This window comes from Alligator mississippiensis, chromosome 5 (genome assembly GCF_030867095.1).
Source record: "Alligator mississippiensis isolate rAllMis1 chromosome 5, rAllMis1, whole genome shotgun sequence".
Lineage (NCBI taxonomy): Eukaryota > Metazoa > Chordata > Crocodylia > Alligatoridae > Alligator > Alligator mississippiensis.
In genome coordinates, this window is record NC_081828.1 from 130,227,114 (window position 1) to 130,243,065 (window position 15,952).

At 40.9% G+C, this 15,952-nt stretch overlaps 1 protein-coding gene across 8 annotated transcripts in view; it reads left to right on the plus strand.

Moving 5' to 3' along the window:
* The window catches only part of PDE1C (phosphodiesterase 1C), a 491,302-nt gene that overhangs the window by 445,907 nt on the left and 29,443 nt on the right, over positions 1-15,952 (plus strand). The window lies entirely within an intron of this gene.

Here is a 15,952-nt window from a genome sequence, read left to right on the forward strand (position 1 = left end):
AGCACCCCTGGTGTGTAAGAGGCTTATTAAGAAGAAGTTGAGAAGGGATATGTCTGAAGCACTGCTTCACTCCATTGAGCCCAAATTGTGAAACAGTCTATTGCAGCGGTTGCGAACCTTTTTCAGTCAATGTGCCCCTTGGTCTCAGAGTGAGACTTCATGTACCTCCTTTCAATTGCCAAGACATTTTTTTAGGTCCTTCAACCTGTGTTAGACAGTGTATGAAATATATCTCACATACCTCCTGGGGGTACATGTACCCCCGGTTCAGAACCGCTGGTCTATTGTATATCAGGGCAGCTGAGAATAAATAGAAGAGCCTTGAGTTTGCTCTAAGTTATGCATGGAGTCAAAGTGGCTCCCCACGGCCCCAAACATTGGGAATGTGTAAAGGTGACAATAAGACACTTTTACCCCTTTTCCTGTCATCACCAGTACCCAGAGATACTCTGACATAGCTGAGAAACTGGACTCATTGTTTCAGAAGTTATTTAGTAAATATTGGCATTATAAATTGAATCATAACATAATGTTACCTTTTGTTTGTTCGTATATCTCTGTTAAATTCGCAGAGCAAATACAGCCTACATATTCAGTGACATCATACAGTACTTAGATTTGATATTCAAGTACAATGACCCTATTATAATTACTACAGGCAAAATTTAGAATTATATTAATTGTGCCTTCTAATTCATTGAAATAGAATGTGCCCCTTAAATTGAATGCATATGTATGAATTATCTGATAACCATAACATTATTGTGATAACATTATAATTAAAAAGAATATATGACTAACTATAAAGTAAGTAATTGATTTAAGGACACATATTAATTACACACACATGAATAAGCAGTTTTATAAAATTGTGTTCTGGACAAAGCTTGGCTTGCCTGTTGTGTTAGAAAGCCATGTTCCTTGTATACCATACCTACTGCCAGAAAAAAACTGCATCCATGAACAACTGATTCAAGCTCAGTTCACTCCTATTTAGAGGAGCATGCTGTAATCATGACCTTCTACGTGGTCATAAAAATATCTGTGAATGCCCAAATCTTCATAAATTCATGTAATGGGGTATACTCCAAACTGCAACAGCCCAAAAGGGCTTAATAGACAGAATAGTTACTCCCTCAGCTGCCATTAAGTAACTGGCAAGTAACAGCGGGGATAAAGGGCAAGTAAGATGAGTACTAGAGAGGATGGGGACCTCCTTAGAGAGTGTCTTCAGCAACAACTGTCTGCAGAAAAGACCCTACAAGGGGTGGAGTAAGCCAGTTGGGAAGCAACAGAAGGCTGCCTTCTTTGTGAACCCACAAGATGGGGGTAAAATCAAACTTTCTAATGTCCACGTTTTTTGGCTCTTGGGATGATTAAAGAGTAGGTGGTATAGGCTGGAGGTCCAGGAGATCGGGATCTGAAAGGGATGGATAACCTTTAGTATTCCCTTAGAAGGAGACTGAAGGCATGAAGTCACTATTTGGTATTCATTCCTGAATAACCATTTTTCATCTCCTGTTACAGTTTGGTCATCCAGTTAGGAAGGAGAACCAGTATCCATGATAACCACCTTCAGGAAATAGTTAAATTTAACAGTTCAGAAACCACCCTCAGAGCCAATGGTTGTTTTTTTTTCCCCATTCACACTCTTTGGGTGCGTCTACATGATATGCTATATCACCGTAGCAATGTGCTACAGCGGTGTAGATTGGTGGGCACAAACTGTGATGCCACAGCTATGTCGCCATAGTGATGCCACAGCTACATCCTCACTAGAGCATGCTGCTATGGTGATATAATGGTTAAAAATAACTGTGCACAGCTGGCATAGCACAGTAATGGCTGTTACTGCAGTGCAGTAACAACAACGCCATAGGGGCACGTGTAGATGCACCCTTTGAGGAATTACAGAAGATCGCATGGACCAAAATTGTGAAAAAAACTGTTAATGACCAGCAAAACAAGAAAAGATCTGTTTTTGGTTCTCATCGATTTGATAAATATAATTTAACTAGATCTATCATTTATTTATCCTGGAACAAGCTTTTTTACTAGCAAAGTGAGAGATCCAGAAAAGTAAATACTAGCTTTGCATATTGTTATATGCTTATGGCTGTGAACATGCCCTCTTCCACACTAATATATATACTTTCACCTGCTAGGGGGTGGGGAGGAGAGAGAGAGAGAGAGAGAGAGAGAGAGATGGAGACTAGGTAGTAGGCCTGTGCGAGTAGCCAGCTATTCGATCCGACTTTGGATCTGGCCGCTTTGGATGGCCATGATCCAATCCAGTGCTCTGGATCAGTTTCCCACTTCAATCCAGCCAAAGCAGCTCCGAAGCCTTGAAGCCGCCTTGGAGATCCAGCCAAAGGGTATAATGGGGAATCAATGAAATATCCATAACGTTGTTTTTTGTCTGATTTGGATGAAACTTTCAGGGATGGTAGCCTCTGCTGAGAGCATAAAACCTGCCAAGCTTCAAGAAGATAGGTGCAGGGTTTTGGGGGAAACTCTACCACAAAGCCTGCCAGCTGTTGTCAAGGAGATAGGTGAAGGGCTTCTAGGGCAGTTGATTGTCTGTATTGATTATTTCCTCTCCTTAGTCTGTGATTTTGCAGGTGTTAATCCTTGCTAATCAATACAGACAATCAACTGCCCCAAGACAGAGATAGTCAGTTGCACAAGCAAGCACCCATGTCACAAGTTTTGCCTATCAGCAGATAGGGGTGCAGGACCCCAGAACCCCTGCACCTATCTCTTTGACAGCTGGCAGGCTTCATGGCCCCAGCTGGGGCTACCATCCCTGCAGCTTTCACCCTGCTGCACCTTAACATACACAGTGTCACTCATGTCATGATTTTTGCTTGTCCGCAGCTTGAGTTGCAGTTTCCCCCAAGCCCCTGAACTTAACTCCTTGAAACTTGGCAGGCTTTGTGGCCTTAGCAGGGGTCACCACCCCTGCAGTTTTCGCCCCACTGTGGTGTAACACATACATGTGACATAAGTTTTGCTTTCAAGAATTTCGGGTGCAGTTCCTCCCAAACCTCTGCACCTATCTTCTTGAAACTTGGCAGGCTTCATGTTCTCAGCAGAGGCTACCATCCCTGCAAGGTTCACCTAAATCAGACACAAACAACAAAGTGAGAGATTTTATTGATTCCCCCATTATACCCTATGGCCGGGTCTCCGAAGATTTTCAGAAGCGGTTTGGAAAGACTAAAGAAGCCAGCGCTTCCATCTGGACATGCTGCTTTGGATGCTGAAGCAACCAAAGTTTCTCTGGATCTGAAGCATGGTCTGAAGCCTCACACAGCCCTACTAGGTAGGTACAGAATATGTTATGCTATTGGTACTACACAGTGTGAAGCTTTCTGTGAACTAACTACATTTATTTAATCTGCCTCTCAGGAGGGTATTACTGCTGGGGTTGAGCTCTGTATTACCACAGGTAATTTGCTATTAGGACCCAAACTACCTAGTTTAGCCAGCTCACCTATGTAAACCTACCTGCAGACAGTAAACTATGTGTAAGCATTTGCCTATGATGGGTTGCATTGCAGGGCCCTGCTGCACATTCAAATCAAAGCTGGGTAGATACCAGCTACAGAGATATTACACATTTTCAAGCACTAACTTAATAGCTGATTGGCTCTTTTTGTAGCTGGATAGTCATTTTTATGGTGTGATAATTACTTTGCACATGTGGAAGGTCTAAATTTATTGCCCAATTAGCCAGTTTCTTGTGTGATGCTTTGCACTTGTGGACAATTCTACTTTGCACTTGTGGCTAGTCCAAATTTATTACGTGACTAACCAGTTAATTGTGTAACATATGCAACATGTAGCAGGGTCCACAGTTAAGTCTTTATATTATTAATACTGCAATAATGTAAATTGTTACACCTTGCTTTGACTATATACGTATCAGGTATATGACAACATGGAGCTCAGCATGGGTTGACAAATCTTTCTAGTGCTAACATGGCAACCTTGTGAGTTCTGGCAGATGAGATAAGATCAGTTTGAGTCTTGATATGCAGCAGCCTCAAGTGAAGGTTGATAGTTTTTCATAGATTCATAGATTGTAAGGCTGGAATGGACCTGAGAAGATAATTGGGTCCAGCCCCCTGCACCAGGCAGGAAAGACAACTGGGGTCAGGTGACCCCAGCAAGGTGACCAGCCAGTCTCCTCTTGAAGATTTCCAGGGTAGGTGATTGCACCACCTCTGGAGGGAGCTTATTCCACAGTCTGGACACCGTGACTGTGAAGAAGTTTTTTTTAATATTTTAGGAAGTTGTTGAGTTGGTTCTTCTGAACCTACAGAATGGTGTTGGTGAGTTGCCTGCTGTCAGTCACTTAAATGACTGGTTATGAGGAAAACAACTGTGGAGTACATCAGTAGCAGGAAAAGACAGGACAGAATGAAGATGTAAAAGAAATAGCACAACTGCAGACAAAAAATGGAACACATAAAAAGAAAAAAGGGAATGCATGTTTTTAGATTCTAGTGATTAGTGTGGTATCTACATTATAAATGGAATGCATTATGCCAATTAAACTAGGAATAACAGAAAATTAGAAAGATTATTTTTGTGTTTTTAATCACGTGGACTTATCCATTTAGTAATAGACATACTGGCTGTGTCATTTCAGAGGCAGTGCAGCAGGTTCAGGTATATCAGCACTCTTGGCTAAAGAAACTGCTATTCAGAAAAAGTAAAATAGTCCAAGTGTATAATAAGCAATGCTCCCATCTAGTGGTCACATGGCAATTCTGCACTTTAACAGGTGGGAACTTCAAATGTATCATGAGCTCCACCTCTCCAAAAGATTGGGTTTAGGATATCGTGAGAATACAGAGATGTATCCTAAATGCACATGCTTAAGCAACTCATCAAGAAGACAGAAATGTAGTTGGTTTTCTTAGGTGAGCAGGTTAATATTATTCAACTTTAGGTAAATGTACCTGAGCCTTTCTAGTTAACGTTTGCAAACTTTTGCCATTGACTGTATGTGGCAATCATTCCATTATTGCAACACATTCCATTACACAGGGGGTTCCATTTTTGCCAGCTGTGTAATAACATGGCAGGGCACCCACGGTGGCTGTAATGCAAAGGGATGGTGGCGATTTCTGATTGCTGCTGCTGTTGTGATTGCAGTTGTGCAGCTGTGACAAAAGCCAGTCTTTTCGCTCCCTCCCTCCCTCCCCAACAACACCTGTGGTTGTTGCCCTGCTGCTCTGCCCTAATTATGCTAGTGATTTTCACTGTCCTAACTGCCCCTCAAAAAGATCTGCATTGGCAGATTAGCTGGTGTGGTTACCTGATAGTACATGTCTCTGAAGATTAGGTTTGCAGAGACGTGCAAATACAAAATACTTTTCAGGTGTTCTAGGTCTTTTTAATGGCAGTAGTTCCATGTTTGTACTGAGAAGTTGGTGCTAAATGTAGCAGGGATTTTTTGCTAGTTTGGTACAGAAAACTAGAACTGTTAATGAAACATCAATTGCATCATAAATGCTGCCTGTCTCTGCAGTTTCTCCCTGGAAGCAAGGGCATGGTTTCCAGTATTGCAGTCCAGTGTTATAAGTCTTAGGGGCTTCAATTAATATCCAAAAGGGGAAGTGTCCTGGCAATAAGGAATTATTGCACTGGAGGGGCAACCTGTTCACCTTACTCACTTACCAATGTTGGTTAGTCAAGTGAGCAGATGAACAAGGTTTGTCCTTAGATTCAAAAAGGTAATAGCATGAGGAAGATGGATTTGAGCTCGTATAAAGAGAGGCGCTGTTCCTTCATGCCAAATGGTAGCCTGATTTCTTCCTTACTGACAAAAATAAATTTCTATTTGATGTTTTCCTGAGTTCATGTGGTAAATACAATAGATACTGCCTTGCACCACTCTGTTTCAATACTAATAGGATGCTTCCCACAGTCCAACTACAAAGGCATATTGGGATTTCAGTGGGTCATGATTCTTGCTGCAGACAATGTATGTTTCCTTTATTAATAATAATTGTCATTTGAATTTCAGTAGCACTTAAATACTGTAGTCTAGAATATGGTGTTTATTGAGTTGGTCTCTGTAAACACACACACGCATATCTTAAAGAAACTGTCCTTTCTCAGAAGCTTGTGGGAAAGCTTGACATCATTTTGCTATCCACATGAGGCCTGTGCAAAGTGGCTAGTATTCACTATTTGAATGAGGCCTGTGCAAAGTGGCTAGTATTCACTAGTATTCACTATTTGATTCCGTGATTTGAACCACTGTCCCGAATCAAAATGGCCGAATCTGATTCAGAAATTCAGCCACCGCCAAATTGGCCAGATCTCCAAATCAAACAAGCCCTGTCCCCCACCTGCTCTCCCATCAATGGCTGCCCCATCCAGCCCCAGTGTCCCAGCTATTTAAAAAAAAAAAAAAAAAAAAAAAAGCCCTGCACTCATCAGCTCTTGCCAGGCAGGGAGGCAATCCTTGCTGCCCCCCATTGCCCAGGACTACATGGGGGGCTCTGCCATGAGCCCCCCAGAAGCCCTGAGGCTGCTGCAGCAGCTGGTGAGTGTGGGTTTTTTTGTTTTTTAAACAGCCGGGACACTGGGGCTGGGCAGGGCAGCCATTCATGGGGCTGAGAGAGTGGGGGAAGGATGGGGGCTCATGGCAGAGCCCCCCATGCAGCGCGGGGCAATGGGGATTGCCCCCCCCTGGCCTGGCAGGAGCTGGTGAGTGCGGGGTTTTTTGGGGTTTTTTTTTAAAGAGCCGGGACGCTGGGGTCAGGCGGGGCAGCCATTGATGGGGCTGAGAGAGCAGGTGGGGGCTGAGGGTGCTCACAGGGGATGGGGGAGCAGGCAGGGGATGGGGCCTGGTGGGTGTTCCCCCATGGTCCCCTCCTTCAGCCTCCTCCCCACCCCCTACTTACCAGCATGGAGAACGGGTCCAGCTCCCTGCGGCAGTGAGCAGGGACTGCCCAAATCTCCCCGAAGCTCTCCAAATCTTTTTCAAATTGATTCAGAGAGCTTCAAATTGATTCAGAGCTTTTAATGGGTCTCCCAATTCAATTCAGATTCAGCGATTCAGCCGCCAAATCAGGCCAAATCTCCTCCAAATTGAATCAGCACCCAAAGCTTCTCACAGCTAATTATACCCAATTATTATTTAATAATCAGATATAAATGACCAACCAAAACAGGTAAGGCATATCAAGCAACTCAGTAAAATTGATAAAATTCACATTCATCTAAAGAAATAACATTCTTAAAAAATCTTAATTTAAAAAAAAATCCTAAGGTCTTAAAAAGCCTCTAGCAGGTCGCCAGCCTGTTAGGGCAAAAGGAGTTCTTACCTAAGTTTCAAAAATTAAGTTTTTAAAAAACAGTAACTTGGTACACCTACAAGTGGGCAATTCAGTCCCAGTGAAAATCCTAAGGTGGACCTGAATGTTTTACTCTATTATCTGCCCCAATATCAAAAGTCGATTAAATAAGGCTAGAGAATAGAGAAATGTTCCTAATAGGTTATATTCTAAATCATATTAATGTCTATTCTTTTGTTATTTGAATTGTTTCCTTTGCCTTTCCTTCTCTTACTCAACTTTGGTCAAATGAATGCAAGCAACTGTCATATCATATTGCCATGAAGTGTCTTGGACCCGTCTTTATCAGTGACTTGGATGAGGGAGTGGAAAACACAATGATTAAGTTTGCAGATGGCTCCAAGCTGTGGGAAATGCAGGCACATCTGAGGACAGGGTAAGGATCCAGAACCTTGACAGGCTGGTCCTATGGGCTCAACACAATCAGATGAGGTTTAATAGGGACAAGTGCTGGTTCCTTCATCTAGGTAGGAAGAACCCGCATCATAACTATACAATGAGTAGTGGTCCCCTGGTGGACACTGCATCTGAAAGGGACCTGGGGGTGACAATCGACCAGAGGATGAATATAAGCCATCAGTGTGATGAAGTCGCCAGCAGGGCAAATAGAACTCTGGCATGTATCAGCCAATGCTGATCGAAGAGGTGCTCCTCCCCCTCTATTCAGCATTGGTAAGGCCAGAGCTGGAGTACTGTGTCCAGTTCTGGGCACCGCACTTCAAGAGGAATGTGGATAAGCTCAAAAGAGTACAGAGAAGGGCCACCTGTATGATGAGGGACCTGGAGGATAAGCCCTATGAGGAGAGACTCCGTGAACTGGGTTTGTTCAGTCTGAGTTAGAGAAGACCGAGAGGTAACTTGATAGCCGCCTAGAAGTATGTCAGGGCGAACACCAAGATCTAGAGGAGCAACTCTTCAGAAAGGTGCCCCTTGGGAGGACAAGATCCAATGGGCACAAGCTAGTTGAGGACAAATTTAGGCTGGACATAAGGAAAAACTTATTTTACACAAGGGTATCTGGAATCTGGAATACACTTCCAGCAGAGGTGGTACAGTCACCATCCCATGAGGTGTTCAATAGGAGGCTGAACAAGCACCTCATTGAGCTTGTTTGAGCCCAACTACCTCCTTCCCATGGCAGGGGACCAGATTTGATGATCTTACAGGTCCCTTCTGGTCCTAATATTCTATTATTCTATGATTCTAAATAACTTCTGAAGGAATGTTGGTGGATAGTATCCACTTTATTGCTCTCCTAACAAATGTAGCTATCGCCTTGTATTGTGAATATTTTTAAGGACAAGGACATGGACAATGCAATGTTGATGTGCCTATATAAAGCCTAAACAAGTGAAAGAACACTGATTATGTAGCATAGAGTAACACAGTTTTAAAAAAGGTCTCTTCAGACTGTCAGTTGTGTTTTACTTTGTAGGTGCATAATGAGTCATTAAATCCACTACTGAGGTGGGCTGATTGCTGTGTTTGTGTGGGCAAACAGGAAACTATATCAGTTTACCTTTGCAGACCAGAATTTCTTTACACAGTAGAGTAATCTTTGTTTGGAATAAAAGTCTTTCTGCAAGTTGGCTTTCTATAATTAGTGCTTTCCTACAGTATTCAAGAGGAAGACTTTTGTCCACCACTAGCCAGATTCATTCTCTGGTCTGCTTTTAAATTGATGCTCCGTGCATCTAGGCCCAGATGATTATAACTATGGCTGGGCAAATTTTTATGATGGATATTTTATATCCAGTTTGAGGTCAGCTAAAAAAAATGGCAATTTTGGGTCAAAACTGGCAAATAGTTTGGGCTAGGAAACTGAAGAGAAGACATTTGGAGACATTCAAATGTGTTACTGTGACATTTTTTAATTGAAGCAGTTTTACTTTTCATTTGGAAGTGGCATTTTGTCTCGCAAAGTTAAAACAACTTGATTTGATTTTTTTAAAAAGAGTTTAAAAGTGTTGTGCCTACGATTTTTTTTTTCCATTTGATCCCTAGATCTTTTTTAATTTTGTTTTGACCTGACCAAGCTAAAAATTATCTTTTGGCTCAGCCCAAAATGAAATTTTCATGCAACTTTTCAGTTTTGTCATTGACTCAAAATATTATTTGCACAGTTCTGATTATAGTATTTGATTTCTGATTCAAGGGTGCCTGAATCTTTTGCTGATGCTTGATTGACCTGTGTCTTACTAGTGGCAATCTTAATTTACAATGGTAGGTCTAGAATGCTGGAAAGAAGAGTGCAACAGCAATGGCGAGCTCCCTGTACATGCACCCAATAGCTGAGACCAGAGCTCTAAGCAGCAAACCAGGGAGAAAAGGGTGTTTGATTGTACACCACTCCTCTTCCCCCTGCCTCCCAGATCTGCCCCGGTTCATGGTCTTGTACACACAGAGCACTACTATTCTAGTTGCCACCTGTGAAAAGGAAACCCTTGCGATGCATATGCAGTAGACACAATCAGACATTTAACCATGGCTTGGTTTGATTATGCAGTCATAAGTCATCTTTTTGCATTAGCTTCTCTAGATTGTTTCACAGTACGCACTCCTAAGTAGTTTGCTTGGAAGCAAAATGCTTTCAGCTAGCCATCCCACCTGTCTGGACACTTACTGTTTTTCTCTTTATGCTCTGAATTTCCAAAATGTGTTTGTAATCATGCAAAATATATTAAGAACAACTAATCTCTCTTTTTCTTGTTGAAGTAATTTTAGGTCAAATGTAATAGAAGCTGTCAGACAGATCTCAAGATTAGTGTGAACAGGACATGGAATTATTTGAAGTCATGATTGATTTAAGAATAATTATGTGCCAAAGCCAGAAAGTATTTTCTATGCTAATACCATTTCCCCCCAGCAAAATGAATGTTAAACACCTGGGTCATCTGTTATATCAAAGAACTGCCAGTTCAAATAAATGCCAAACAAGTATTCAATATGTTTTTCCTTATTATTTATTTCTGTTTTGCTTTGCTTTGTTTCCCTCCCCACTCAAACAGGACTCTAGTAACTGTGAGCAACATTCAGTTTTCCTTGGAAATAACCAGAAATTTTAAAGTGATGTTTTTGTTGTAACATAACAATTTAACACTTTGGCCCAGATCCTTCTCCATCTATTAGGCATCTAGGTCCTAATACTTGCAACGAAGTGGATTTAATGGGCTTAATGGGTGGAACAGGATCTGTCTTTGTGTTAACTGCTACTGCCATTTACATATAATAAATAATGTAAATAAAAATAAAAAGAACTGGGGAAAGTATAACACAGTATTGTAACAATGCTAAAGTTTACAAAATAACTCCAAAATGGAAATAGTATTATTTTGAAATATTCTGAGATTTTTGTTAGAAGCAATATAGTTGCTCGTAACAAATGTTGTTGTTTTGTTTGTTTGTGAGATTTTTTGTTAGGAGCAATATAATTTAATTTAAAAAATCCAGTTTTATAATAATAGCTTTTTCTAATGAAACCCAACTTTGACTAAAATTTTCCTACTAGCTTAAATATGAGAGAATGAGAAATGAACAGTGTGGACTTTCATTATCATCAGGAGTGTGAATAAAATGTGCTTTGGGAGAATACTGCTAATAGGGGCATTGCCTATTTCCTACAGAAAATATCATGAGAGGATAGTAGAACCAATGCTCTCTCCTTGTCACGGTGGGGTTATGGCATACTTTGAAGACATTAATATGGCATGATAAGAAGAGAAAATTTGAAATGTTAAGTAATTTTTTCAGATCTGAGCTGGAAAATCACCACATTAAAAAGAATATCCTGGTGCAGTCCTAACTATAGTGTTACTCTGTATCTTTATAATTAAAAAAAAAAAAGTATATGATAAAGAAATATGAGAGTGACACAATAATACATGGGATATGTGATTTAGCCACATATGCTCTGTGCACAGAGAAATAAGAGAGTACATGATAGTTTGAAGTAGTATATGGACTGTATCAATACAGAGTGAATGAGTTATTCAAATGATATATGCAGATCATTCCAAAAAAACTGCCGATTAAAAATCTTCATTCCACAGCAAAGTCTCTTATATTCCATTGGCACTGCACTTTTAGGGTGAAAATTTTAAGAATGTTAAAACTGTTGGGCTTAGCTATGTCCTGAAGACAGCACTGTATCAGGAGATGTGTGGGATTTATATGAACCCAGTGATAGCTCTGGGAGGGAGGTATTGTGCCTTCCAAAATTCTGTGGAGCTAACACCCAGTTGATGAGGAAAAAAACAGGCATTATCTATATAAGGCAGATCTTCAGCTGTTGTTATTATTGTAGCTCCATCAACTTCAATAGAACTACACTGATTTATAGCAACTAAATATCTTGCCCAATGGGTGCATCTACATGTGTGCTTTAATATGCATTAGCCTATTTTATTGAGCATTAAAGCATCATGTAAAAAGATGCTATTACACTAATGCACAGTAAAAATGCACATTAAGGCTAAGTACAGAGGATCAAAAATCCCAAGGCTGAATTGATTCAATCTTTGCAGGTTAGTCTAAACTGCAGAGATTAAACTGAGAAGCAACTGGACAGACATTAACTTTTTATTTAGGAAATGCAGCCACATACCTTAAGTGACTCAGGGCAGAAGTTGGGGGGTGCTAGAGCAGGCTCTCTGGCATGTAGCCAGTATGGGCTGTATGTTCGCTTCCTGTTGCCTCCTGTCCTCTTCCTGTTGCCTCCGAGGTCTCTGAGATTTGTACTCCAGAATCACAGCAGCAGGACTCTTCAGAGTTGCTTATCATTTCCTCTTCCTGCTTTCAGGTGCCTCTGGCATTTGTAGCCCACAGTCACAGCAAGCAATAAGTTTTGAGCAGGGTAGGGCAGGGCAGCTCTGTACTTGGGGGAAATGACATTTAACTGCCCTCCTTGGCCCCAGACCCCAGCCGGGATTTGCCTCATGAAGGGCAGTCCCTGCCTCCCCACAACCTTTCTCTGCTGGAGCAGATAGCACAGCCCAGCCCAGAGCTGGAAAGCATGCTGGGATACTGGAGGACTGTGATTTAACTTGAACCAGGAAGGGGTCTGGGACAGACGTTTCATAAACTGGTTTGACTCAGATCAGTTAAGTCTGATACTACATTCAAGCTGGTTTATCTTAAACCAGTTTCAGCCATTTTGAATCTAGTTTATGTGCACAGAACTTCTGTTCTGTTACAGGTTTAAACCAATTTCTGATCACTTAAACTGATTTATGTGTAACTTCTGTCACTAGCTTAAACATCACTTAAAAACCATGTGCATACGTTACTGTGCATTAAGACATGAAGACTAATGCACATTTGTTTAATACCTCACATTGGAGGGCAGTTTTACATGTGCTCTGGGGTGGTGGGGGGCATTTTAATTAGAGTGGCTCCAAGATTTTAAGTGCAGAGAGAGGCGGGGGGTTCACACATTATGCAGGAGGCTGCTGTAGCACAGCAATTGCCACACTCCAGCAGACTTGATTAACAAATCTGCTCTGATGCGCTGGAATTCCAGCATGTTGGAGTAGTCTCCACACTTGCATATAGTGTATAGGTGCCTGGAGGTACTAAATTTCATGCACATTAGGGAAAGCACCTTAAATCACATGTAGATGTGCCTAGTGAGTCGCACATAACAGGCTTAGTTTCTGACAGTCTGAACTCTCATCTCAACTCTGAATGACTATGCAGTTCTATATCTGTACTGTACATGGGAGCAGATAGCCCAAGTTAGAATTAGACAGGCATAATTGATACCAAATACTTCAAGTTCTAATACTTGTAAGCTCTAAGACTTTTTGATATTTGTTTAGTCAGGGAGACATGAATGTTAATCACTGGTTAATTACTGGTTTTCCAAGATCTTCAGTCAGCCTCATGTTAAGTTGCACAGTCCTTAGAAGGAATGGAGGCAAATATAGAACAGTAAGATATATATTTCAGTAAATTGGCCCAAATAGACACTTAAAAACCTTATGAAGAATACACTTAAAGGCAAACTAGGTGAAAATACTGTAATATATATTTCAAATTGGTAGAGGAGATGCAATTATTATTAGGCTGCTGTCTCTAAGTCTGCACTAGTATTTATTTTATTTAGTACACATGGTTTCAGCATATTGCGTCAGTCATCTTAAGGCAATGTCATCACCAGTGTGAAGAACTTGAAGGCCACCAGACAGCATAGTAAATGGACATGAGTCTACAATGTGGGTCATGGTTTGAATTTGTCCACAAGGGCATTTGTTGTCATTGAGAAGGCCCCATTAGTATAGGTTTGAGGCATAGTGACCCTGTCCAGTTTGGAAGTGGTTGAGTTGAGGACTATTATGGAATGGAGAACAAAGGAAGTCACAACAGAAGTTATATCTCATTTTAATATTTTCAGTAGTGATCGAAAACCAGATCTAAAGTCAGCAAGGACAAAAATCAATTTGTCAAAAATCGAAGACACGGGCACATATATATATAAGTTTATTTCTGACAGTGAAGTGAAATTTATTCCCATTTTTCCTGCTTAAAGTCATGCTGGATGTTGAATACTGTATGTTTTTTTTCTTTGTTAGTGGTCTCTGTCAATTTATGCTAATGTTTGCACTAAAAAAATTTGAAATGAGTGTGAATCCAAAACTTTTTCCAGGACTAGTGTACTTTTTGGATTCCACACTGTTAGAAAAGCCATATTGTACACAAAGAGCTATCCACCTAATGAGCCAAACTATTTGCTTCATCCAAAAGTATCCTTCCAAAGGCAAAACAATTGTTTGTGCTGGTTTACTCTGTGCTAAGCAAATACGATACAGATTTTCCTCGCTTTATGCTATACATGCATTCCTGGAAAATGATGCATAACTCAAATTTCCTTAAAGGGAACCCACTTTACAATATAACAAATAGGGATACATTCCAAGACCTTGACTGTACTGACCCCCAGACCCTTTTCTACCACTTTTACAAGACAATTTTGGTACTCACCAACAGCAGACAGTACACACAAGCACAGAGTGGTGGTGGTGAATGCTTAGTTGGTGTGAAGAGAGGATGATGAAGGATCTTCAGTGTCAGACTCCACATCACTGGAGTTTTGTTTTGAATAAGCTAGTGGGACACTTAGAAGCCATAATGATGATGGCAACTACAGAAACATGTTGCAGACAATGACGAGGAGCACAGATGCACGCAGAAGACTATATTTTGGTGCGTGTCACTCCCACCATGCACTGCACAAAGCAGCTGACTGCGGGCTTCCACCATGGCAATAGCATAAGAGTGAATTTACCTTGATATAACATTTTTTGGTATAAGAAGGGTCATCGCATAACAGTGAATTTGCATATACAGAACCTGCATAAAGCGAAGGAAACCTGTGCTGGAATTTGGTTGCCAGAGTAGCTGATGATGAGGTGGGTAGACGTGAAAAGCAATATGTACTCTTTTTCCCCACAGAGAACTTTCAAAATATGGGGAATTTTTTCCTTCCAGTGAGTGGAGAAGAAAAGTTAGTCTTGTGGTTAAAGACTAGCACAGGAGTAATTTCTACTTACAGCTCTGCCAGAGACTTACTGTGTGACCATAAGCAGATAATTTAAAGCCTGATATTCCAAAATAAGAGCTGAACACCCACAGCTTCATTTGACTTCACTTGGCCTTATGTGGGCTCAGTCCTTCTGCTAAATGATGCCCTTAACCTTGTGTACTTTAGTAGCTCCTCTTTAAAATGAGGGTAATGAAGCTTCTTACAGGGCTGTTATGAGGTCAGGTTAACATTTGTAAATCAGATCGAGCTCCTTTAGATATAGGAAGCAATGGAGACATACGTTGTTGTTAGATATTATATGATGTTTTCAGTGGATCTGGAGGTGTAATTTGCTTTAGAAACCCAGTGAAGCCTAGTTCTCAATTGTACATTCTCAGGAATCACATTGGTAGGTGGAATATCAAGGTTTTCTTTTATTTTTAAATCAATTCAGCAACTCACAGAACATTAGAATATGAAAAGTCCCTGCACTGCGTGCACAATAAAAGTGTATGAGACATATCTGTGGACAGGTACTTTGTGCAACTGCTGCTGTGTTTTGTGTACTCAGCAGACACAGTATCTTTTGTCTCGGATGCAGTCAGGAAAGCAAACCTAAGGTTGCAAAACCCATGGTCTTTGCCTAAAAGAAAACACTGTCTTCTTTATGGATGGTGACAGAGAAAAATAATTGTGGCACAGAATCACTCCTGCAGAAGGAGAGATTACAGTATATGTAAACTGTATGTGAGATGGGTTTTATTGGATAGAATTAATTATCCAACCCATCAACTTCATCTAGCTGATATGGGTAGATGCTGGAAATACTGGTTATTCACAGGAACCTAAACATCTCAAAACTCACTGGACCCTTGTCTAATTAACCTGAGGTTTTCCAGGAAGGCTGCTAGTGGGGTCGTTTGCTATTGGATAAGTGTTCTATTTTGTTGGCAATTAAAAAAAAAATGCTTCTTGATTTCTCAAAACATCTCCAGGGAGAGCAGTTCAGTATGGAGAGTCATGTGCAGTATAATTCCATTGAAATCAGTGAAGT